Raw genomic sequence first — 24,278 nt, 5'->3', positions numbered from 1 at the left:
CCTGACCCGGCCGTTGACCCGCTCTAATTCCGTCCTTAGATAGCGTTTTTTACGGCCTTAAGGCTTCCGGTCCGGTTTTAAGTTCTTTGTTGTGGGTGTGACTGATTTGGTCAAAGTGGAAGTCTGAAATATAAAAACCGCGAGTCGGATTTGCCCACCGAGGGTTCCGTTCTTTTTAGTATTGGTTTTTATAGCGGCAACAGAAATACATCATCTGTGGAAATTTCAACTGTCTATCACGGTTCATGATACAGCCTGGTGACAGACAGACGGATAGTGGAGTCTTAGAAATAGAAATAGAAATATTTATTTGCTTAAACATGGTAAATGCGTACAGATGTCAAAAGTAAATTAATTTAGTCCCACATGTTTAGCCAAATATGGCATGCAAACCTAAAGCTAAAAAAAAACCCTTTATTACAATGTCAAAACTAGGTAGGTAACCAATACCAAAAAGAATAGATAGTATAGAGGGGTCCTGTCATTGTAAATTGTGTAGTCACTGTAAATTTACTGCCATCTATCGAGACACGAATAAAACTCAAAATGAAAACGTATAAAGTTATCAAAAAATGTATATATATGGATAAATTATTTTATTATTTTTATATCATTTTGATCCATGTTCATTCACTGATATCTATGTGTTAAAATTGTTAAATATGAAACGGTGTCGTCACGCCATCTAGCCGAGGATAGGCTAAAGGTGTGTGCGGCATCTATTCGAGAATGACTTTTACTTGAATTCCGAGGCACGTTCTTTCCTTAGACTTTATTCGTCTTATACGAAGTTACATATGTCTTTGCCAATACTAAATCATTAATATAACATGCAGTCAAGTAGAGTTTAATTATTAGTAATAGGGTCGAGTTTTTACCCTTTGGCTACGGAACCCTGAAAAGGTAAACCTAAGCTTTCATTGCAGAGAAATATTCAGCCTTAGTGGTAATTTTTTCATTTTTTTATTTTCGTTCTATGCATTTTTATGAATATACTAGGAATAACAATATAAAATATTTGTGGCTTTTCATCAGAGGGGTCTTTATGCACATTGAAGCTGATGTAAAGCCACATTTGTGCATTAGTATCCTGGGGTATGTGTGTGCGCTGTATTTATTTAACTTACACACAAAAAACATAACCCCCCTCCCGCCGCAGTAGGATAAACAGTAAAATGGGTCAGACACTGACATGAATGACGTCAATCAGGACAGAACCCCCTATAATTCCCCACTCGGCATAATGCCACTACTTTTATTAATGTTAGTTACGATTGTAAAGCGGTGGTGGCCGAGCCGGTGGCCGAGTGGATTTGACGTCCTACTTTCAATCCGGAGGTCGCGGGTTCAAAGTACCAATGAGTTTTTCGGAACTTATGTAACTTACGGAATATCATTTGTAATTTGGGCATTTTTAGAAAAAAGTGTACCTAATCCTTTTTTTTCGAAAAACCATCAACTCAGAATAACGAGGACTATCGATTTAAAAAGGAAAAAGTAGTATCCGTAAAATAATTACATTTTTGTGACTCATTTTCACATAAGTACATTGTGTATGGACCGTCACAAAACTGACATCCAAAAGTATGAAAAAATGAAGACAATTTTTACTTTGTTTCGATCAATAGTCCTCGTGATTGTGAGTAGAAAATAACTAGAGATGCACCGGATATTCGGTTACTATCCGGTATCCGGCCTATCCTGGCATGATTTTAACATCCGGCCGGATACCGGATAAAGGCCTACTATCCGGCCGGATACCGGATAGTAACATTGTGGATTTCGGAGTAAACAAAATTGGAATAAGAAAAAGCCACGGTTATAATCGTACTGGTTTATTATTTTAAAACAATTTAAAGATTCCACTCACTTGCACGCACACTCATTTCGAACTTAGAAATGAGTCCGCGCGAACGTTCACTACGATACAGGTCAAAACCTGCATAGTGCGCACCTGAAAACCGAAATATAGATATAGTTCCGCCGGCCGAATATTCGGCGGCCGGGTCCCGTATCCGTATCCGGTATTCGGCCAAACAACTATCCGTTGCATCTCTAAGTGGATATTTTTTCGAAAAAAAAGTACCTATATGATACTCTATTTTCTGAAAAACCCCTAGCTTTTTCGATGCAACAAAAACATTGTGAGGAAACCTGCATATGTACCTGCGATTTCAAAACTGTATGTGAAGTCCCCAGCCCGAATTGAGCCAGCATTTGTGAGTTTCCGTACCCATAAACACGAAGTTTTTATTACGACACAAATAAGGCCCAAAAGGAACCGCCGGATAACTCCGCCCGAAAACTTTGCAACAATAATATCGCCTTTGAAATTCAAATTAATTTTCAGATCTACATGATGAAATCCGCTTAGAAAGTTGCCTAGATTATACCACCAACTGTTATTTCGACTGTTTTGTATAAGTAATCATAGAATCATCGTAATACGATCACGTTTAATTCGATTACGCCAATTTCAGAAAAATTATAGTTTGGGTAGGTACATTTTCAGATTTTAAGTGTTCCGTACCCAAAGGGTAAGAACGGGATCCAATTACTAAGACTCCGCTGTCCGTCTGTCTGTCACAATGCTGTAACTTATGAACCGTGACAGCTAGAACGTTTCACAGATGATGTATTTCTGTTGCCGCTATAACAACAAATACTAAAAACAAAATTATATATCATATATTTAAGTGGGGCTCCCGGGGCTCCCATACAACAAACGTGATTTTCTTGCCGTTTTTTACGTAATGGTACGGAACCCTTCGTGCGCGAGTCTGACTAGCACACGACTAGCACTTGGCCGGTTATTTATATGCGGGGGTGCTAAGCTAGTAGTGTTACTGGCTGTACATAAGATATAAAATGCAGATCTTGGTTCGTCAAAATTCACGCATTTAAGCTAATAGACTGCGGTCCAGCGGAAGTGAGTAGGAACAGAAATAGCTGCAGTTCGATTCGGACTCGATCGGTAACACGGATATAGATATATGGACGCGTCTACGTTGCTTTGGGTGATTGTACACTGGTGCTGTATTCGAGAACCATGACAGGGTGACAACCCACCTTCTAATTGGATTATACCTTTAAAAGTAATTCTTGAATATATAAATATTTATATATTTCGGGGATCTGGGAAACGACTCGACGAACGAACGATTTCGATGAAATTTGCTATATTTTCGAGGGCGTAAAATCGATCTAGCTAGGTCTTATTTCTGGGAAAACGCGCATTTTTGAGTTTTTATATGTTTTCCGAACAAAGCTCGGTCTCTCAGATATTATTGTTCTTTAGTGGGTCTATCGTATTAGTACTAAATATTAAACAGGTTAACATTTCACAGTTTGTCTCATTTTCATAATAGATCTGATCGTATCTTGGAATACATTCAGGTTACCCCTCCCAAAGCCCTAATCACTCTCCTAAAATGGCGTTTTGACTTACTCAAAGTGTTTGTGGTATTAGTTGCTACAACTGTTCCCTGTGTGTACAGATATTTATGTCAAACGGTTTCCTATTAAAACGCATTTAACCGATTTGCAAGTCCGAAGTGAGCACTAAAAACGAGGGATATCTTCAATTATGATACTTGCCCGGTACCCAAATATTTAAAGGATGATGTTACGCGGTAGGCCTAAGAAGAGCGCTGGCTGGACGCCGTGACAGCAAACATGGCAGAGAACAATCTCACACCTGAGGATGCCGAAGACCGGGCAAAGTGGAGAAGACTGAGCAGGAAAGCGGACCCTGGCCCTAGGCCGGGAAAACGCTAGGTTGAAGAAGAGATGTTACGACACGATTAATTCACCCAGACCATCATATAAGGTAAAGTCGAAGGAAAGAGGAAGAGGAGGAAGCCAAGAAGCATACATGGATCAAGTGTCGTATCAGCGGGCGCAGCATGATGGTTCCATTTTTATCGCTTGTCACTATGTCCGTCACTTTTGCACTTACATACATGTTAGAACGTGACAGGCATGGTGACAAGCGATAAAAATGCGACCGTGCTACCGGTGCAGGTCTTAAGTTTCTGATGCTGAAAGGAAACATTTTATTGACATTTCCAGTGGTTATAGTCTCGCTGTCGATCGTGCGAATTCATCATAATTCTATATTTAACTCGCGTCAGCTGCCAACGTTAATTTCGGGTTTACGGGCCGTAAAACCAAAAGGGCGGCCATCTTGTTCATAGAGTATAAGAACTTCGGAAGCATGTGGAGCTATTACGGATTTTATTTTATCTTCGGTCTTCTACCCTTTAAATTTCATTCGATGGCGTGACGTGACGTACGCGTTAAGTGTCATTTGGTATTGGATTTTGATTTTCCAAAACGTCCCGCTTGGCGCGCTGTTCAAAATCCCATACAAAAATAGATATAGGTAACGCAAACGCGAACGCTCATCACGCTATCGAATGAAATTTACACTAGGAGTCTCTGATCTTATCTGATTTAACGCAGGTTTACAATAATTACATGTGACTGATGTAATTTAATCTTCGAGCAACACCGGCAAGCGATATCTTACCGTACAAATGTTTCTGCCATTTTTTGCGGGGGGAAAGGTGCACACAGTCGCACTTCTCACACACTTACATACAAAATCCAATCTGTAATGACGACACAAATACATAGAAAATGACACACGTCAAAGACAAATCTTGCAAACCTCGATCTCTTTTTGTGTACGGATGAGTCACAAGTGTCACAACACGCATACTAACACATTTTCGTCGAAGAATTTTATTGTATTCTGACAGATGAGAAGTCGGATTTGTTGCTCGACCGATCCGCAATTTGTACTGGGCGAGTAAAATCGATAAATCCAACAATTACAAGAGACTGAAATATAATAATTGTGTTTAAATGTAATTAAACGTATGATATGTAAAAAAAATATTACATGTGAAATGTAACACCTTCTTTTTGTAAATTTGATGTCCCCGACCTCTTTTTACAACAAAAAACCGAGCAATTAGGCATTTTTTCTGCTGCTGTGTTCTCGCGCGCGTCTGGACTCGGTCTAGTGAAAAATCCGAGCGCAACTAGTTTTATTACCCGCACTAGATCAGTTGATCTTATACCTAGGCAGAGGGGAAATAGTGCGAATGCCGCCTCCCTTTTAACCAACTGCCGAAAAAAGAAATGTAAAGTCAAAATGGCGGCTAGGCGGAGCTTGACAAAGGCCTTACGCCTTGGACACTTGCGATTTATGACTTGATTTTCCATTTTTAACCCAAAAACTGAGTACTCAACTGGCTTTATACGTACTTGCTATGGAATTTCATAATTTATATAAAAAAAAAATAACATCTTTTCCCAAAGTTTAGGTCAGTCTGTGGGGCTAAATGCTCTGAGACTAAACGGTCCATTAAGCCTAACTCCTAAATCAAAATGTATTTTTGACGCTAAGCGGTAAATCCATTACTACAACGTTAATGCAGATAATTTTACTTCGCGAATTCTAATGTTATCTAATGTAAACGCGGGCGGAGCGGCGGAATGCGCCGAAATTTTGAAACGTACCTAATAAATATAAAAGCCTCGGTAGAGACTACCATTTTGTACCATTTGGAGTTGAAACTCCAGGTCCATGCCGTCTATGGGGTCCCAGCGCGCACAAGTTTTTTGCAGAAATCGAAGCGTCTGGTTGACTTAACTGGTGACCGAAGAGCTGGCGGCTTTGTGGCACAACGTATCAGGCACATTGCGATACAGCGAGGAAATGCCGCCAGCATCCTTGGTACAATGCCTCAAGGGCCAATTTTAGATTTAAGCTAGTTAGTTATTAATTTAGTTTCTAGTACCTCTGCATATTTAATTATGTAAATAAATGGTTCATTTCATGTTATCTTCCCTGACGTCAATGTGAAATCCCTGGTAAAGCTACTCCAGTTTCGACGGTGCGTTTACTAAGGCATTGTTGTGCAAGTATGCCACCGGCGGGTTTTGAACCCGTGACCTCGAGGTCAAGCGTGACGGGCGACCGCCGCTGCCCCACTCGCCTGCCGAGCGTTCGTGGGTCAACTAGTAATATAAGACCCCTAATGATGATAATAATTTATTTATCATAATATACTTTATTTATCATAATACTTTATTTATCATGATAAAAGTATGGTATTTCATCATAATCGCTGGTGGCTTAGCGGTAAGAGCGTGCGACTTTCAATCCGGAGGTCGCAGGTTCAAATCCCGGCTCTTACCAATAAGTTTTTCGGAACTTATGTACGAAATGTCATTAGATACCAGTTGCTTTTCGGTGAAGGAAAACATCGTGAGGAAACCGGACTAATCCCGATAAGGCCTAGTTTCCCGTCTGGGTTGGAAGGTCAGATGGCAGTCGCTTTCGTAAAAACTAGTGCCTATGTCAATTCTTGGGATTAGTTGTCAAGCGGACCCCAGGCTCCCATGAGCCGTGGCAAAATGCCGGGACGCAGAGAAGATTATATATTTCATCACATAATAACTTCGATAGTAGCAAAGTGTCTGTATTTCTGTATGTCCATGTAACAAATAAATAAAATAAGTAATTTGGCGTATCCTCTGCTCGTTTGCCCACAATTAGACCACATTCCTCATAAGGCCCACCATACCAATATTTTCCTATTTTTAATTTGAACCTTGTTGAATAAATTGGGATGGAATTTGAACCTTAAGTATTGAATAAATTGGGATGAATTTTGTTTTATTCAAATAACAACGAAACAAACGAAATGCTACTTTATTTGGTCCACGGAAGGTTCAAATTAGTTTGCAACGAATATGTACATTTATTTAGCCTTACGAGTATACTGCTTAACCGGAGGCGATAAGCTGGAAAGTGTTATTAATCACAATTCTGCCCTACCGTTCTAATCCAAAAAGCACTACAGCTTTAGAAGTCTCTGATGTAGATACGTTTTAAGGCTTAGGACACTGATGTACTCTAGTCTACATTACAAATGTAAGTATTCATTAGTAAAGAGTTACTTGATTGAAATTAAATTAGAATGAAAAGTTTAATTTACGACACACGCTTTTATCGCTGACTGTACTTTTCTTTCAACAGGCAAATAATACTCATCTCGACAATTCTAACAAAAACCCAAAATACATTGTTTTATCATAGAGTCCCTATGGCCACCACCTGTGTGCAACAGATCCCTGTGCTGTGGGCCCTACGGAAGACCAGCGCTGGCTTTATAGCTAGCATTATGCTGAGTTGGGTCCATTTCGTGATGCACACTTATTGATTTCTTCTTTCCTTGCTATTGTTGTCTGTACATGTTCGTACATGTTTTGTGAACGTCACGAATAAAAATCTTTTATCTTCATCTTATCTTAGATCAGCTCGATGGTACCATAATATTGCATTGTCACCTAACTTACATATATGTAGGGTCAGTTGTTCTACATTGAAACAATCGGACACAGTGTAACTTTGCGATATCTCGGAAACTAGGTGTTACCAGCTAGTGCCGTCTGTCAAGCAAGGGCAGGCTCAGGGACCCCCCAGCACCTCCCCAAAACACGAGCGCGCCTCGGAGAAGGAGCACGCTGCTACGAGCATTATTGTGAATTCGTGCAGCAAAAGTAAATTTTTTCATTTAAGTTTCGCAATTTTTTACCAAGATATAGACTCGAGTTTGGCGTTTTTTAAGTTTTTGTTATGTTCTATGTGTATTAAAGTTTATTTGGAGCTAAATATTTTTAAGTTTCTTTCACTCTTTGGTGCAGTTTTTATTAATTGATTAAAAAAACACCCCCTAGTCTCACAATGAAACATTTTTATGTAGTATACAATGAAACATGATGTTCACTGAACACCAGTACCAGCACACAATGAAACAAACTCATTATTTTTTTAAATTATTAAAACCTATGTGTTAAATTTGTGAAACTAAAATACCATGAAAATTGGTAATAATTTGTCTATCATATGACAAAATATAAGATACTTAACTTTAGGAATGGCTGAGATAGGATGGCTTATATGTTGAATGTTTCATTGATGGCAAGGTTAAGGACACATGTCTTACATTGAAACAGTCGTGTATAAACACTATGTTGCAAGAAAGTGTATGAAATCAAGCATGGAGATGCTCAAAACCCTCCCGCGTCTACCTAGTTGGCAATCATGCTCCGTGGACTTAAAAGGCGCCTTTTTCGCAGCATGCCGTACCTGCCGACCAGCTTTTCGATTCACAATGAAACTCAGGTGTGTGTACAATGAAACAAGTCTTTCGCTTTTAGATATTTCAGCAATCTTATAATGATTCCATATGTCGGAAACCTTTTAAATAACTAATTTCAGCCTACCACTATTTTCTCCTTTCCTTTCTCATTAATTGAGTGAAAGCATATATGTATTAATGTCACTTATTTATTACACCGTTTCAATGTTTATTAACTATGTTTCATGGTAGACTATAATTATTACATTTGTTTCACTGTAAAAATCTGAGTGTTTCATTGAAAACATGCACAAGTACACAATTAAACAAAACTCATTTTTCAAAAAAAGGCTTATAACACAGGAACTGTTACAGATAAGTAGAAACCAAGGATGCCATATGATAGCCAACGAAATTGTTTATCTTCATACGAAATGTCACACTCATAACTTTAAAAACACCAGAGATAGAAAGGCTTGAACTTTTAGTGTTTCATTGATCAACAAGTTACCCTATGTGAAGTTACAGCTCAATCGAATAATGGGAGGTGGGTCTTATTTAGCTCGCACGATTTGTCCAACATACATAAAATGGTGGTACTAATGCTCGACATGCTAATGCCCAATAGATGACACCCTGCTGTCACCTCTATTGACAATGACTTAAGTTTCAAGATGACATGTACTGGGACCGCGCTGCCGTGTCACGCCAAACTCCGTTAACTCGAGTTACATGAGTTACGGATAACCAGTCTAAATCGTCTTAACAACCATTAAATATATATCTACTAAAATAAAATTTGAAAATCTTCATTATTTACTGAGAAAAGCATATGACTAACTCATGTAACTTAATTTTTTTGCAGATGGCGTCAGGCACAACTCAGTTAACTTGAGTTACATGACTGACACAAGCAAAATATCAGCATCGTTTCTTAAGTTACCGGAGTTAGGCATGACTGGCCGAGCGCTTGGTTTATACGACAACAATATTGGTAAAGTAATACGTGTCACGTCTGATCACGCGTAGGTCATGTAACTTGACTTACATGACTTCGTATGACCACTATAGTATGGAAGAGTTGATCATGCGGAACCATTTAATTCGAATAAAATGAAAACTATTCCATTATGCGAAAAAAAAATTAAAGGGCCTATTCTGTGACCATATTTCCTACATGTAGATTAGAAAAAATAAAAAAATTACGATGAACCGTCAACGATAATAGCATTTGAATCTTTAAAACTTTAAACGTAATTATCTCGAAACTCAACTTTTAAAGTTACATGAGATGCGCGTGACACGGCAGCGCGTCGAGCACCATCAGTACCACCTTACATATCACAATATCTGGGGAGACCGAGATTTGCTCGGAAACCATAAAAACTCAAAAATGCGCGTTTTCCCTGAGATAAGACCTAGCTAGATCCATTTATCGCCCCTAAAACCCCCATATAGCCCCCCAAATTTCATCGAAATCGTTAGAGCCGTTTCCGAGGTCCCCGAAATATACAAGAATTGCTCGTTTGAAGGTACATATTAGAGTTAGAAGCCAAGAGCTTGTAAACATTTCCAAATTAAAAAAAAATATGGTCAAAAACTAAATAAAAGTATAAAAACTAAATAAAATGGCCTCTGAACTCTTTCTGAGTAGAGCTCCCCTTACTTAGCATCTGGAGCCCAAAACGCCGTACAGCGCCATCTTTTGAAGCTGATAATCTCGGGGATACGATTTTGATGTAAGTAGTGCATAATTATTTTCCATCGTATTTTCACGGTAAAGTACGAACATGTCTTGCTATTTCAGTCAGTCTCGGTACAAAAAGTACTTTTTGAACGTTTCCGAGAAAATACGATGGAAAACAATTGAAGGGATGCTTACTTAATAACATAACTGCTTAGAGCGGTTGACACTTTTTTAAGAACATTGTTAATCGTTTCAGGTGTCAACCAGTGTAGTCAGTTATGTTGTTTTTGTAAACATCCCTTCAATTATGCACTGCATCTGTATACAGTATACACTTATGCAATCAAAAAATCTTTAGTCTTGGTAATTGCAGAGTTTCGTCCAAATCATACCCACACATAAAACATCAATGCTTCCAAATTCCCTATTGCCTTCCAAAAGGATTCCCTAGAGCCCCTAACAAAAGGCCTTTATGCTAAAATACGCGATAATAAATAGCTCAGAAAACAATAAGAAGGGTGGCCGGTCGACCAAAGCGACAATTCGGCGTTTTTGACATTTAGCCGCCATCTTTTTAATGTCAAGGGGAAGCGAGGTCTGGCATTTTGAAAAATGTTACGGCTAATTTGTTTTAGGGTTGAAAATGTTAAGTGTGTCAATTTATGTCTTAAATGTCAGATTTGTAACAATATACTTTCACGGCTACCACGAGTTGGCATTTGATATTTAGCGACTGCGTCTACTTAATCGCGTTCCCTCTATCGCACCAATACAGCAATAATACATCAGTGCGAGCGAGATGGACTGCATTTTATTATCATGACGTTTTAAAATGAGAGCTTAAGGGTAACATTCCATTTCTGACCGCAACTGCATTACTAGTACGAACGCGTCGGTGTTATTGTCAATTTCCATTAAAATGAATGGTAGTGCTGCTGTCGTTGGAAATGGACTGTCACTTTAACGTCGATTGTATTGTATGTCGTCGCGTAACAACAAAGTCCAAAGAGGAATTCTCTGTTAAGAGTCCGCAGCAAGGTCGGTTCTCCATACAAACGTAGTCACGCTCTCATTTGAAAACGACTAGCTAGATTGCTCTGAAACTTTGTATTTACAATAGGATACTTAAGGTATAATATCTGGGATAGTGGGAGACCGAGCTTTGCTCGGATAATATATAAAAACTCAAAAATTCCCAGAAGTAAGACCTCGATTTTTCACCCCCGAAAACCCCCATACTGCCGTCAAATACCTATAACAAATACAGGTATTAGATTAGATAGATAGGACTAGATATATCTCGTCATTGTATGTGCAAAATTTTAGAGCAATCTAGCTAGTCGTTTTAAAATGAGAGCGTAACTACGTTTGTATGGAGAACGGAGCTTGCTGCGGACTCTTAAAGCATGGTTTTAGATTTCGGGTAGCCATAAACGACCCAAGCCTAAATATATCGTTGTAACAACATAAAATAACGACTCCACGAGTCCCTCGAACCTCATTAGCATATAGAACATATAAACATACATACATACATACATACATACATACATACATACACATTCATCAGCATAATAAACGGGCCGGTGAATAAATGTATAATTTCTGCACCTTCCTTTTGTTATCGGCCGCATTTATTTTCGTCCCTAATCATGCATTTTGGGTATTGAACTTTAAACCTTACCAAATAGAATTAAAGTCGATTTTCACTTGTATTTTATTGAAGGATTTGGTGTTTAGGGTTGCCGCCGCTATTGGGAAAAAGGAAATTTGTATAAGAAAATAAATAATGTGGATTTTTTAAACGCATGCGTTTGAATGACGTCTGAATTTGAGAATAGAACACGCACAACTTAACCTACATATACGAAATACGAAATCAAATACTCGTACAGATGTACGGCCCGATTCGAACTTTACGATACATCAGTTAATAGATCTAAAAAAGATATGAATTAGATATGTCAGTGTCAAAAGTGACATTTTTGTTTGAAGAAATGTCACATTTGACACTGACATATCTAATCCATATCTTTTCTAGATCTATTAACTGACGTATCTTAAAGTTCGAATTGGGCTGGTGTAGTGCATAATTGTTCTCCATCGTATTTTCTCGGAAACGTTCGTATTTGTCATGTTATTCCAGTCAACCTCAGTACTTTTTGTACCGAAACTGAATGAAATAACAAGACACGTTCGTACATTCCGTGAAAATACAATGGAAAATAAAAATAAAACGGCGTTTTCTAAAATAAATATTGAAAACCTGATTCTTTCAAATCTGTACGTTCTCGTGCTCATTCTACTCAGAATCGACAGCATTCTCCATTCCACCATTAAAAAAACCGGGCAAGTGCGAGTCGGACTCGCGCACGAAGGGTTCCGTACCATAATACAAAAAAAAAACAAAAAAAAAGCAAAAAAAAACGGTCACCCATCCAAGTACTGACCACTCCCGACGTTGCTTAACTTTGGTCAAAAATCACGTTTGTTGTATGGGAGCTCCATTTAAATCTTTATTTTATTATGTTTTTAGTATTTGTTGTTATAGCGGCAACAGAAATACATCATCTGTGAAAATTTCAACTGTCTAGCTATCACGGTTCGTGAGATACAGCCTGGTGACAGACGGACGGACGGACGGACGGACAGCGAAGTCTTAGTAATAGGGTCCCGTTTTACCCTTTGGGTACGGAACCCTAAAAAAGATGTCCCAAAAAGTCCATTCCATTACGTCACGTTTTAGTATGAAAAAAAATTTCACTCGTATGTGCGTGACGTAGTGGAACGTACAATTTTCATACAGATTTTTGGGACATCTTATTTTATCATCAGAATTGAATATGCTAGTGATTCCGAGTTGAAAGAACCCAAAAACACCAGGATCTGTGAGAATCAGGTTTTCGATATTTATTTTAGAAAACGCCCAATTATGCACTAATTATTATGTAACCGATTAGCAAGACCAAAGTGATCCGTGATCCCATAAGTGTTCCGTGAACAAAGTTTTGTACGGAACACTAAAAACTAGGCAATAACAAAATAAACTCAAAATCTAGGTTAAATGTAGTACCTAACTCGCCCATTTAACATCCAATTTTACTATTGTAGGTCGTTCAACCCTCCATACAAAGGCCAAAAATTTTTGGAGTTAATTTTATTTTTATTTTTCAACTAATCACGATACTACATATGCCCTTAAAGTCCTTTAACGGATCTCCACTATTTTTGTTCCATCTTCTATGTTACTTAAGGTACCAACTTGAATGTTCATGTGTCAGAAAATTAGTGTGGTTCATGTGACTAAAAAAAAACCGGGCAAGTGCGAGTCGGACTCGCGCACGAAGGGTTCCGTACCATAATGCAAAAAAAAAGAAAAAAAAACAAAAAAAAAACGGTCACCCATCCAAGTACTGACCACTCCCGACGTTGCTTAACTTTGGTCAAAAGTCACGTTTGTTGTATGGGAGCCCCATTTAAATCTTTATTTTATTCTGTTTTTAGTATTTGTTGTTATAGCGGCAACAGAAATACATCATCTGTGAAAATTTCAACTGTCTAGCTATCACGGTTCGTGAGATACAGCCTGGTGACAGACGGACGGACGGACGGACGGACAGCGAAGTCTTAGTAATAGGGTCCCGTTTTACCCTTTGGGTACGGAACCCTAAAAATAGTCGGGACCGGGACTGAAACTCTATTTTTTCTGCTTGTGACACAAATTACCAACCCTTAAAAAAAAGAAAATAAATAAAAACGCCCAGCAATAGAAACAAAAGAACACCGATTTACCCAAAACAATGATGCCCCATTTCTTATATTCCCCACCTAATTCCCGAAATACGACCCTCATTTAAAGCATAGATTAAAAAATAAATGCCTCACATACGTAACCTACATACGATACGACCACCGTAATTGATTCCACCCCACAGATTGCTTCCCAATAGAGGGAGCATACAAGACGACATATATCACTGTAATCATTACACTCTTTCTCATTCACACTTACAACGCCTATACGACGGTTCCACTAGTTTGTTTTTGTAAGTCATAATAATAGGTTAAATTAATTGTGTATCAATCAGAAACGTTTGCGAACGATGCTATTAAGCATAGAAACAAATTCAAAGTGGAAAGATTCACTGACTTGAACCCACGACCAAGCCCCACTCAAGGCAGTGATTTTTTCCACTTTTAATTTGTTTCTAAGCTTAATATCAATAACAATATTTTATATGTCATCGTCGTAAGTACTAACAAAAATGATCTCAGTTGGTTCTTAAATAAATGATAATTGAAATTGAAAATAAGTTAGTTACTTGTTTCTTAATTATACGCCTTAGTTGCCTCCTATTTGGTGATTTTCTATAAATTACACTTTTTTTACAAGCTTTTATATAGTTTCACCTGTTCCGTTGTCTGTCGTGTAACATGCCCGAAGTATTTGAGGATTCGTATTTGAACAGTAGACGATAATCTCTCCTTAACTTTGAGCTCTTCTAAGATCGAAACTTTGCTTCGAAAGCAGTCCAAGGAATTCGCAGCAGTCACCTCGTGATGGATCTATTGGAGGAAGTCTGTTATCCCACCCCACCCTCTGAGGAATGCCCTCCCCTTGGTATGAGCATTTCTAAAACTCATTTCGTGTAAGACAACCATAATTGATTCGAGTGAAAATAGTTGGTAGCCATATTGTTTTCGTTCGGAGTTTTCGTTACAATAGGGATGATGACACATGTTGAATTTTATAACAAAATCTAGTAAAATAGATAGCAAAATGAGCAATAATGTGGATATTAAAATAAATATACGGAAATACTATAAAAATACAGGATCTGAAAGATTCAAAATTTAAGTTTTTTATACTTTCAAAAAGGAAATAAGTACTTAAGCATACCATTCGATTCCTTACATTTGATCCAAAAAAGATTGTATAGCAACTATAGACATAAACGCAATATTTCACCGACAAAAACGCAATTTTCTTGTTTTGTCCACGCTCCAAGATGGACTCTCAGTGACCTTGACATCACGTTCACTTATCGTTTTGTTAGGAGCGTTTCGGGAATGAAGTACGACTGATTTTTGTATTGATTTAATGCAATGGGTCCCATATAGACATTTGATCCTAAAAACAAACCTATTCGATTGACACTATGTATAAATGAAAATTTTGAACAGACAAGACAGCGTGCTAAGGGCCTGTCAGTTGTTCGGAACTGTCAAAATTTTGTTCTGACTGACAGGCGGATACCGTCCGGCGGACTGTTAATCAGTGGGCCCCTTAGAAATTGATCTGTCATTATTCGATAGCGTGACGAACGTTCGCGTTTGCGTTAGGTACTTATGTCTATTTTTGTATAGGATTTTAAACAGCGCGCCAAGCGGGACGTTTTGGAAACTAAATCCCATACAAAATTACACTTAACGAAACAACGCAACGTACGTTACGTCACGCTGTCGAATAAAGTTTACTAGAGATGCAACGGATAGTTGTTTGGCCGGATACCGGATACCGGATATTCGGCTTGACCATCGGCCGAATATTCGGTATCCGGCCGCCGAATATTCGGCCGGCGGAACTATACCTACCTACATTTCGGTTTTTCAGGTGCGCATTGTACAGGTTTTGACCTGTTTCGTAGTGAACGTGCGCGGACATTTATATTAGGCTCGAAATGAGTGCGCGTGCAAGTGGAATGTTTAAATTGTTTTAAAATAATAAACGAGTACGATTATGACCGTGACTGTTTCTTATTCCAATTTCGTTTACTTACTCCGAAATCAAGCAATGTTACTATCCGGTATCCGGCCTGATAGTAGGCCACTATCCGGTATCCGGCCGGATGTTAAAATAATGACCGGATAGGCCGGATACCGGATAGTAACCGAATATCCGGTGCATCTCTAAAATTTACACTAGGTGTACCGATATCGGATCGGATAATGTAAAAACGCTCTGAGACAACACCTACAGCCTATCGACCTTGCGAACACTCGGTCTTGAATTATTGATGCCGTGGCGCTATCATCGATTTTACCCATTATGTATTATTGATACAAGTGGTTTGAAGATCTATAGTATTACAAGGATCCTTCCACATTCACAGGTATATTTGGTAATATATTGTATGCCCAAAATTGGTTTGAATTGAAACTATTTGACTGAACAGGCCCCCTTGTAATTTGTATTTATTTTTTAATAACTATTTCATCATCATCATCATCACAGCCATAAGACGTCCACTGCTGAACATAGGCCTCCCCTTGGACCTCCACACGTACCGGTTGGAAGCGACCCGCATCCAGCGTCTTCCGGCGACCGTAACAAGGTCGTCTGTCCATCTTGTGGGTGGACGTCCTACGCTGCGCTTGCTAGTCCGTGGTCTCCACTCGAGCACTTTTCGACCCCATCGGCCATCTTCTCTGCGTGCAATATGGCCTGCCCATTGCCACTTCAGCTTGCTAATCCGGTGGGCTATGTCGGTGACTTTAGTTCGTCTACGGATCTCCTCATTTCTGATTCGATCACGTAGAGAAACTCCGAGCATAGCCCTCTCCATAGCTCGTTGAGCGACTTTGAGTTTTGAGATGAGGCCGGTAGTGAAAGACCACGTTTCGGAGCCGTAAGTCATCACTGGTAACACACATTGATTAAAGACTTTCGTCTTGATACCTATTTATTTATTTAAAATTCGACTCAAGCAACAGGGCCCATATTAATAATACTTTATGGAAAGACTAACAAACATTGTTTTTTTTTTATCTGCTGAAGAACGGGTATCAAAATTTCCTAGCTTAAATTGACACCGCTGTGACACCGCTGAACTAGCACCATTCTTAGTGTCGTCGTAAGGCCCGTCCTTAGATACATGTCAATGAATTACTGGTGAACTAATCATTCATCATTCATTAATTCATTCATCAGTCATTTTGAACATCCGAGTAACATAATAGATATTTTTATATCGCGAGTTATTGTATTTACAAAATGTTTAATTTTCATCAAGATAATCATAGTTCTGTTGAAAGAAATAATTATAAAATTAACCAAATACCGTGTAGTTGACACGCATTTTCTATTTCATTTGATTTTAAACTCTATCTTAAAGATAATACAATCTATTATTCTTCAAACGCTAGAACCCATTAAGGAACGACACATCAACACATTTAATTAGTACAAAAACGCACCGGTTAATAATGACATGGTTGCTAGTCAATTATGGACCTTAATTAGTTGACTTAAGAGCTACAAATCGCCCTTTGTTTGACTACCCTTGTTGTAAGATCAGAGATTATAAATAGTTCAATTCTATAGAATACTAGCGACCCGCCCCGGTTTCGCACGGGTTACACAAAACCTTAATCCCTACCTTTTTCAAGAATCACTCTATTTATAGGTGAAAACCACATGAAAATCCGATCAGTAGTTTTTTTCTAGATTATCGCGAACATACATACCTACACACAAACAGACAGACGCAGCGGGGACTTTGTTTTATAAGACCGGTGTAGTGAAGTAGGTACAGCATTTTTGAAGTGAAAACTTCTTTATAGCGGCGCTGTGCACTTTTTGTGATGGGGAAAAAATGTTAAACTCGCGACAGCGTAAGACGTAAGATGTATGGGATTTTGAGTTTCCAAAACGTCTCGCTTGGCGCACTGCTAAAAATCCCATACAAAATGATACTTAACGCAAACGCGTGATGGGCCTCACGTTACGCTATAGTATGAAATTTACACTAGAGTACAGTCAACGTCATATATGTAGTAGGTATTAGCATCCAAAGTATATTCAAAAAGTTCCGCGCACCATATAATTTGTATGGTATCGTTCTTCCTCGCGTTATCCCGGCATTTTTGCCACGGCTCATGGGAGCCTGGGGTCCGCTTAACAACTAATCCCAAGAATTGACGAAGGCACTAGTTTTAATTAATAATTAAAACTAATAATAATAATGTATAATTTATATGGTATACCGAACTATTTGAATACTTTGGATGCTACCTACTATATGACGCTGTATCATTGTTGTGTGCATTTTTTGTATGTTTTAAAAAAATGGCTGTGTGCCGGCGGGGTCCACAAATAGCGGACATAGTCGGTTAATTAGATTAACACAATGTAGATGCGTGCCAACAATGGGAAGCGGTGGTAGCCGAGTGGATATACGTCCGACTTTCAATCCGGAGGTCGCGGGTTCAAATCCTGGCTCGTACCAATGAGTTTTTCGGAACTTATGTACGAAATATCATTTGATATTTACCACTAGCTTTTCGGTGAAGGAAAACATCGTGAGGAAACCTGCATACATCTGCGAAGACTTTCAAAGGTTTATGTGAAGTCCCCAATCCGCATTGGGCTAGCGTGGGGACTATAGCCCAAGCCCTCTCGCGCATGAGAGGAGGCCTGTGCCCAGCAGTGGGACGTATATAGGCTGAAATGATGATGATGATGATGAGATGCGTGCCACGTGCGACGCATCTGCCGAGTGTAAACAGCGGGCAGGGGTCGGCAACACGCACTTCCTTCTTTAATTGTTTCACTGGCTCCGAATGACGACGAAGGTTCCGAAGAAGAATTTTTGACCTTCGATTTCTAGAATAAGGGATATCCTTAAATTATGTAGCAATGTACCGAACAGCGCCATGCTCTACGACAGCGGTCGGCAACCTTTTAGCAGCCAAGGGCCAATAGTAGTTAACGGAGGTGACGCGGGCCGTACTTTGTTAATATTTATGACTTTATGAGACATTGTCGTTTGTCACTATTACATACAAAATAGCCAAGGCGCCTCTCGGGCCGCAAGTGACAGTTTCGCGAGCCGCATGCGGCCCGCGGGCCGCAGGTTGCCGACCGCTGCTCTACGAGAACACTTTTGCTATTGGCAAGTTTGATGGAAACCATCTATTTAGGGTTCCGTACCCAAAGGGTCAAAACGGGACCCTATTACTAAGACTCCACTGGCCGTCTGTCTCTCTCTGTCTGTCACCAGGCTGTATGTCATGAACCGTGATAGCTAGACAGTTGAAATTTTCACAGATGATGTATTTCTTTTGCCACTATAACAACAAATACTTAAACGCACGGAACCCTCGGCGGGCGAATCTGACTCGCACTTGTCCGGTTTTTTTAAAGAAGTGTTATAACTAAAAAACGTTGTAGACCCCTGCTCTGAGCGGTACTATAAACAAAGCCCGCGATTGTGCCGGCATGAACCCGGTACACTGTACACTCATCACTCAATTACTGCTTAGATATAGGTACAGTTGCCTCTATATATTCTGTATCTAAGCTATCGCATAATCACTTACTTCTCAGGCTAACCTGGCGGCCTAGCCAAGGTGACAATCGCTTGCGCTTCGCCATCGAATCGCTTTGTGTCCATCACTGTTCCGTATTAAGGGGCCCACTGATTAACAGTCCGCCGGATGGTATCGGCCTGTCAGTTAGAACAAAATTTTGACAGTTCCGAACAACTGACTGGCGGATACCGTCCGGCGGACTGTTAATCAGTGGGCCCCTCAGTGACAGTTGCGTTTCGTTCGCTACGGAGCGGTAGCGATTGACATGTTGTCTACGGGGCCTGGCTGCGTAGCCTACATGCCAATAGTTTACGCTTCGTAGAAAACGAAACACGACGACTGTCACTGTCGCACTAATATGGAAGAGTGATAAAGCGTTTCGTAGCGCTAATGATTGTCACCTTGTATTTGTACGGATATGATGCTAGTTCTTGTCTACGTGACAGCGTGATAAAACGGTGTCCGTCACTTTCTATCCCGCGTTGTTAAAAATAAAAAGACGTTATTTTACTGTATGTTTAAATACCCTCCATGTAAGTTCTTTCGCTAATTTCATGCAAAATAAATGTATTTGTGTAGTTTTAAGTTCTCATATAAGTGAATTGTCAAATTCTTAGTGAGAATAAAGAATCTTAAGCCTATAAAAAATTGACAGTTATTTTATCACGTGGATAAAACCATCCATAATACGTCGAAGATTAAAAAAGTGCCCCAATAAATAGGTACGAGTATCATTAAATACACACAAATGTCGTATTGCAAAGTAAAATTACTTCATGATTTCTACTCGTAATAACCAACTTAATAATTAGTGAAATTTCTAACATGATTATGACTTGAAGATAAAAAACACTACCTATATAAAAAAAGCGTTTAGTGTTTATACATGATTTATCTGACCTTCATAGATTTACCATTACATTGTTTAATGACCATCATTGTAGTTTTCACAAAATAGCGTATTATAACACGGAACAGTTCTATAATAAGTCTTTCTGCGTTTGCGCTTAACGGCTCGATTCGGAAAATGAATTAGATTTCTACTAGACTTCAACAAGTTACGATACGGATAATTTAAAGATATTTGTAAGATAGATATGTCAAATTTGACGTTTCCGCGATTCTGGAGGTCCTCTTGAACGATTTCGACAAGTTATGACTTAGATATCCAAGTCACATCTAGTCGATATCTAATGTAGATCTAGTTGATCTCTAAATCGTCTCAAGATCTTGTGATTATCTCGAAATCCGAATAGGCCTGTAGGTCACCTTGTCCTCGACTGCCCACACTGCCCAGTGCCCACGATATCTAATTTAAAAAGTCTGGTCTAGGTTATCTAAACAGTACCTATACTGCCATACAGACCTTTACTCCTACGTTAGACAATAAATATAAGAGCCATTCCACTTATCGCTATTAAGTAGGTAAATTAAAAAAAATACATTACATTTTAGTAGTAGTAGAGAATAAAAGATGACTCACGTTAGACCGGGCCGTGTCCGGGCCGGAGCTTCCGGCGCTTACTTTTCTATGACATAACATGCGATCACGTGATGCTTTCCATAGAAAACGATGCGCCGGAAGCTCCGGCCCCGACACGGCCCGGTCTAACGTGTGTCATCCTTAAACCAACGCTCCAAAAGAATCTGCCACCCTGGAATACTTTTACAAATATAAACATATCTCGTCTAAAGTATGCGTTAGCTCGCGTTCAAAAGCTATTTTAGAGAATGATAGATACTTTTGACGCGAAGTCCGATCCGCAAATTTTGATGCTTACTGTACAATATTTGAACATCTGTACCATCAATATTCCTATCGTTTGGGTACATATAATACAAAAAATCTGTGTCTGCTGATTTTTCAATGAAACAGGCATGAAATATTTGCACCTATTACAGTACCCATCAAATAAAAAGGCCATATTACCTATACCTATACCTATGCAGGGAAGAGTAGAAGGACGGACCAAATAAAGGCAATGGACGGCCCCTTGCAAGAATGCGCTAAACGCGCAGCCGTCAGGGAGGAGTGGAGGCGAGCCGTCAAACGTGTCACAAAGGCAGACTTCCAATGATGACCACGACCGCTCTGTCAAGAGTGTCCCGATCAAGAAGACAAGAAGAAGTAGGTACCTAATGTACCTATACAGCAATTATAACCCGCGACCCAGACGCGGGTAGGTCCTTACTACGCCCAAAAGAGAGGTATGGGCACTGTGAATATCATGTCGCTTTTTGTGACAGCGGATGTCATTCCAGATCTAGAGCAGAGCCCAACTGAGGAAGTACCTCCACCTTACAAAAAACCGCAGCCAAATAACACTAGAGGTAGAGAGTAAGGTTTTGGTTAGCTCAACGAGGGTGCGGAGTGTTAGGGCCGGCAACGCGCATGTAACACCTCTGGAGTTGCAGGCGTTTATAGGCTACGGAGACTGCTTAGCACCAGGTGGGCCGTATGCTTGTTTGCCACCAACTTAAGATAAAAAAATAACCAGGGGCCGATTGCATAACAAACTACAACTAATATTACAAGCGGAACTCCTTATTTAATAAGTGAAATTAGAAAAGGAGTTCCGCTTGTAATATTAGTTGTAGTTTGTTATGCAATCGGCCCCAGGTCGTTCAAGACAAACTATACAAGAATGGACAAAACTATACAAAACCGAACAAAGAGTTAATTGTGACACACAAGCCTCAGGGCCGTACTAATCAGGAGTGCAGCTTGTCTATCTAATCTGTGCTATTGTGCATGTATTGCACTGTACCGTCTGCAAAAAAGGATATCTAGTAGCGCTGGGCTCTCTTTAATACTTGTATGGTATATATCTTTTTTAGTTGCAATTTATTCATACAAAAACAAAGAAAGAAATAAAGAAACATTATAAAACTTAAAAACCTACAGATAAAAAATTTGGCCCAGATCGCCGTCAACGGGCAAGGTGCCCAGAAGGCTGGCCGTATTTCCCCGCTGTATGGCGATTTGGCGATACCAATACGCTGGGCGAAATAGTGGCCAGCCCTCTGGTCACCAGAACCCTCTTCGGCGCGCCGACAAGTCTTTGTACAGTCGACGGTATCTTTTGAAAAGAAAAGCCAACTGCCGTGCAAAATATGTGTGATACATTGCATGTATAACGGGAAGTGATCCAAGGAATTGTTTGGATTAATCCCTGCCGCCTCTTTCCTCCATAACCTCCATTGCTCTACAAGTCTACAGTCTACACAACACAATTTCCATCTTCACCTTCACCACAGAATAAATATGTAATAGTATTGTAGGTACATGCCTTCACTTCTAGATGGTTCGCAGTCCCCGACTGTGCGCTTCTCCAGAAATTTTCTACCTCGCACAGCTAAAATAATCGCACAGTTAATAAATTCCTCATTTTAGAATAATTTCATTATCAGAGTAGACCGTAGGACGGATAGCATAGGAAGCTGGTGCCAAGATATAAATAAGTACCCAATACACGACTGTCATGGTGACATTTTCACATTTTGACGCAAATTCAACACCAGATGCAGGGTTATAATTGCGTTAAAATTGATGAAAAGACGGAGTTCTGAGAAAAATACGGTCGAATTGATAAACTCCTTGTTTTGAAGTCAGTTTAAAATGATTGGACTCTCTGTTTACGACTGACCGATTTTGCGGACGCTACAACACAATGCATCTGCTAAACACCTGTTGGGCCTTAGTCACTGCTGTTATTGCAATAACTTACTGTGTTACTGTTTACAGCTTGGCAAAAAAGAGTAGAAATTAAAAAGTGGCAACACTGTAGTGTCGTCCCGTTTTCTTATATAAATTGGTTTGAAAGGGACGACACTACAGTGTTGACACTTTTTAATTTCTATTATTTTTTGCCAACCTGTACGCGAACCAGCAGCGGTATTCATGGTCGTTTTTATCACCTGTCATGCCATGCGTCACTTTCGCACTTACATATTTGTTAGAACGTGACAGGCATGGTGACAAATGATAAAGAGCCGACCATCTTAGCCCTACAGGCCCCGTAGACAACATGCCAATCGCTAACGCTCCGTAGCGAACGAAACGCAACTGTCACTGTCACACTAATATGGAAGAGTGATAGAGAGACACAAAGCGACTCGATGGCGAAGCGCAAGCGATCGTCACCTTGGTTAGACCGCCAGTTTATAATGTAAATATCTCGATAAAATGACCTTAAGACGTTTCATGCTTAATGCAGACATTACTGCAACTGCGCATTACTGTCAAAATCCATGTTAGCTGCCCGGATTTTTGACATTTGCGGCAGCAATAGCGTCGGCAAAAATTTTGCGCAGCAATAATGCTGTAGTCGTCATTACGTGTAAGGTCTAAATCTGAAAGGTACCTTAAACGTCAACTTCCATGTAACAAAAAACGTAAGTGTTCATTCATAGCATAACAAATTCAAATACATGACATTTATATTGACACTGACAAATTCTACCCTCATGTTTTTATTACCCACAGAAAACGGCTACTTTACGCTAGATGGCACTATCTTCAAAAGTTAACCGTTTAGTGTAATTTCGACTATATTTCCTTGACTATAGAGTTCAAATTCTCAAGTTCAAGATAGCGTTGTGTTTGTGGTAGTGTGCGTGTTGGCGACAACGGTTCTCAGAATAATCCAGGCTTATTTCGCTTCTACTCTTTTATTCACGGCCTTAAAAATAAGGAGATTTTTAGTTTGACCCGTATGTTTGTATATGTATGTTTTTTTCGCGATTATATTTTCTGTGATATTGGCTATGGCCAGGCGTGGCTCACTCCGCGATTTCGTCGCTTTGCTACAGGTAGCTAAAAGTACATCCGTTCGGCCCCAATTTTGGGGTTTGCCATAAGCCGCGCGTGGCGCTGTCGCCACCTAGCGGCCATATCTGTGGTGATCGTAACAGACGCGTTTTGTTAGAGAGTGAGTCTTCTGTACCTACTGTACCTATTAGTACTATTATTTATTCTGTGCTATGGCTTATTTGAAGTGATTGTTCGGCAAGTTATAGCAATAGCAGTCTGGTCAGCGGATGTATTAAAGGACTTATTATAGTAGGATTTGTTAGCGCGTCAAATACATGTACACGTTTTATGCCGTATTTTAATGTGA

At 39.5% G+C, this 24,278-nt stretch overlaps 1 long non-coding RNA gene across 1 annotated transcript in view; it reads left to right on the top strand.

Annotated features, from left to right (window-relative positions):
- The window catches only part of LOC134801435 (uncharacterized), a 297,157-nt gene extending 275,505 nt beyond the window's left edge, over positions 1-21,652 (top strand). The window contains exon 2 of the long non-coding RNA XR_010145668.1: positions 21,531-21,652. This is a non-coding gene — a long non-coding RNA (uncharacterized LOC134801435). The remainder of the gene's footprint in view (positions 1-21,530) is intronic.
- Positions 21,653-24,278: the final 2,626 nt, after the last annotated feature.

The sequence above is a fragment of the Cydia splendana genome, chromosome 22 (assembly GCF_910591565.1).
Source record: "Cydia splendana chromosome 22, ilCydSple1.2, whole genome shotgun sequence".
Lineage (NCBI taxonomy): Eukaryota > Metazoa > Arthropoda > Insecta > Lepidoptera > Tortricidae > Cydia > Cydia splendana.
This window is presented reverse-complemented; position numbering and strand designations above follow the sequence as displayed.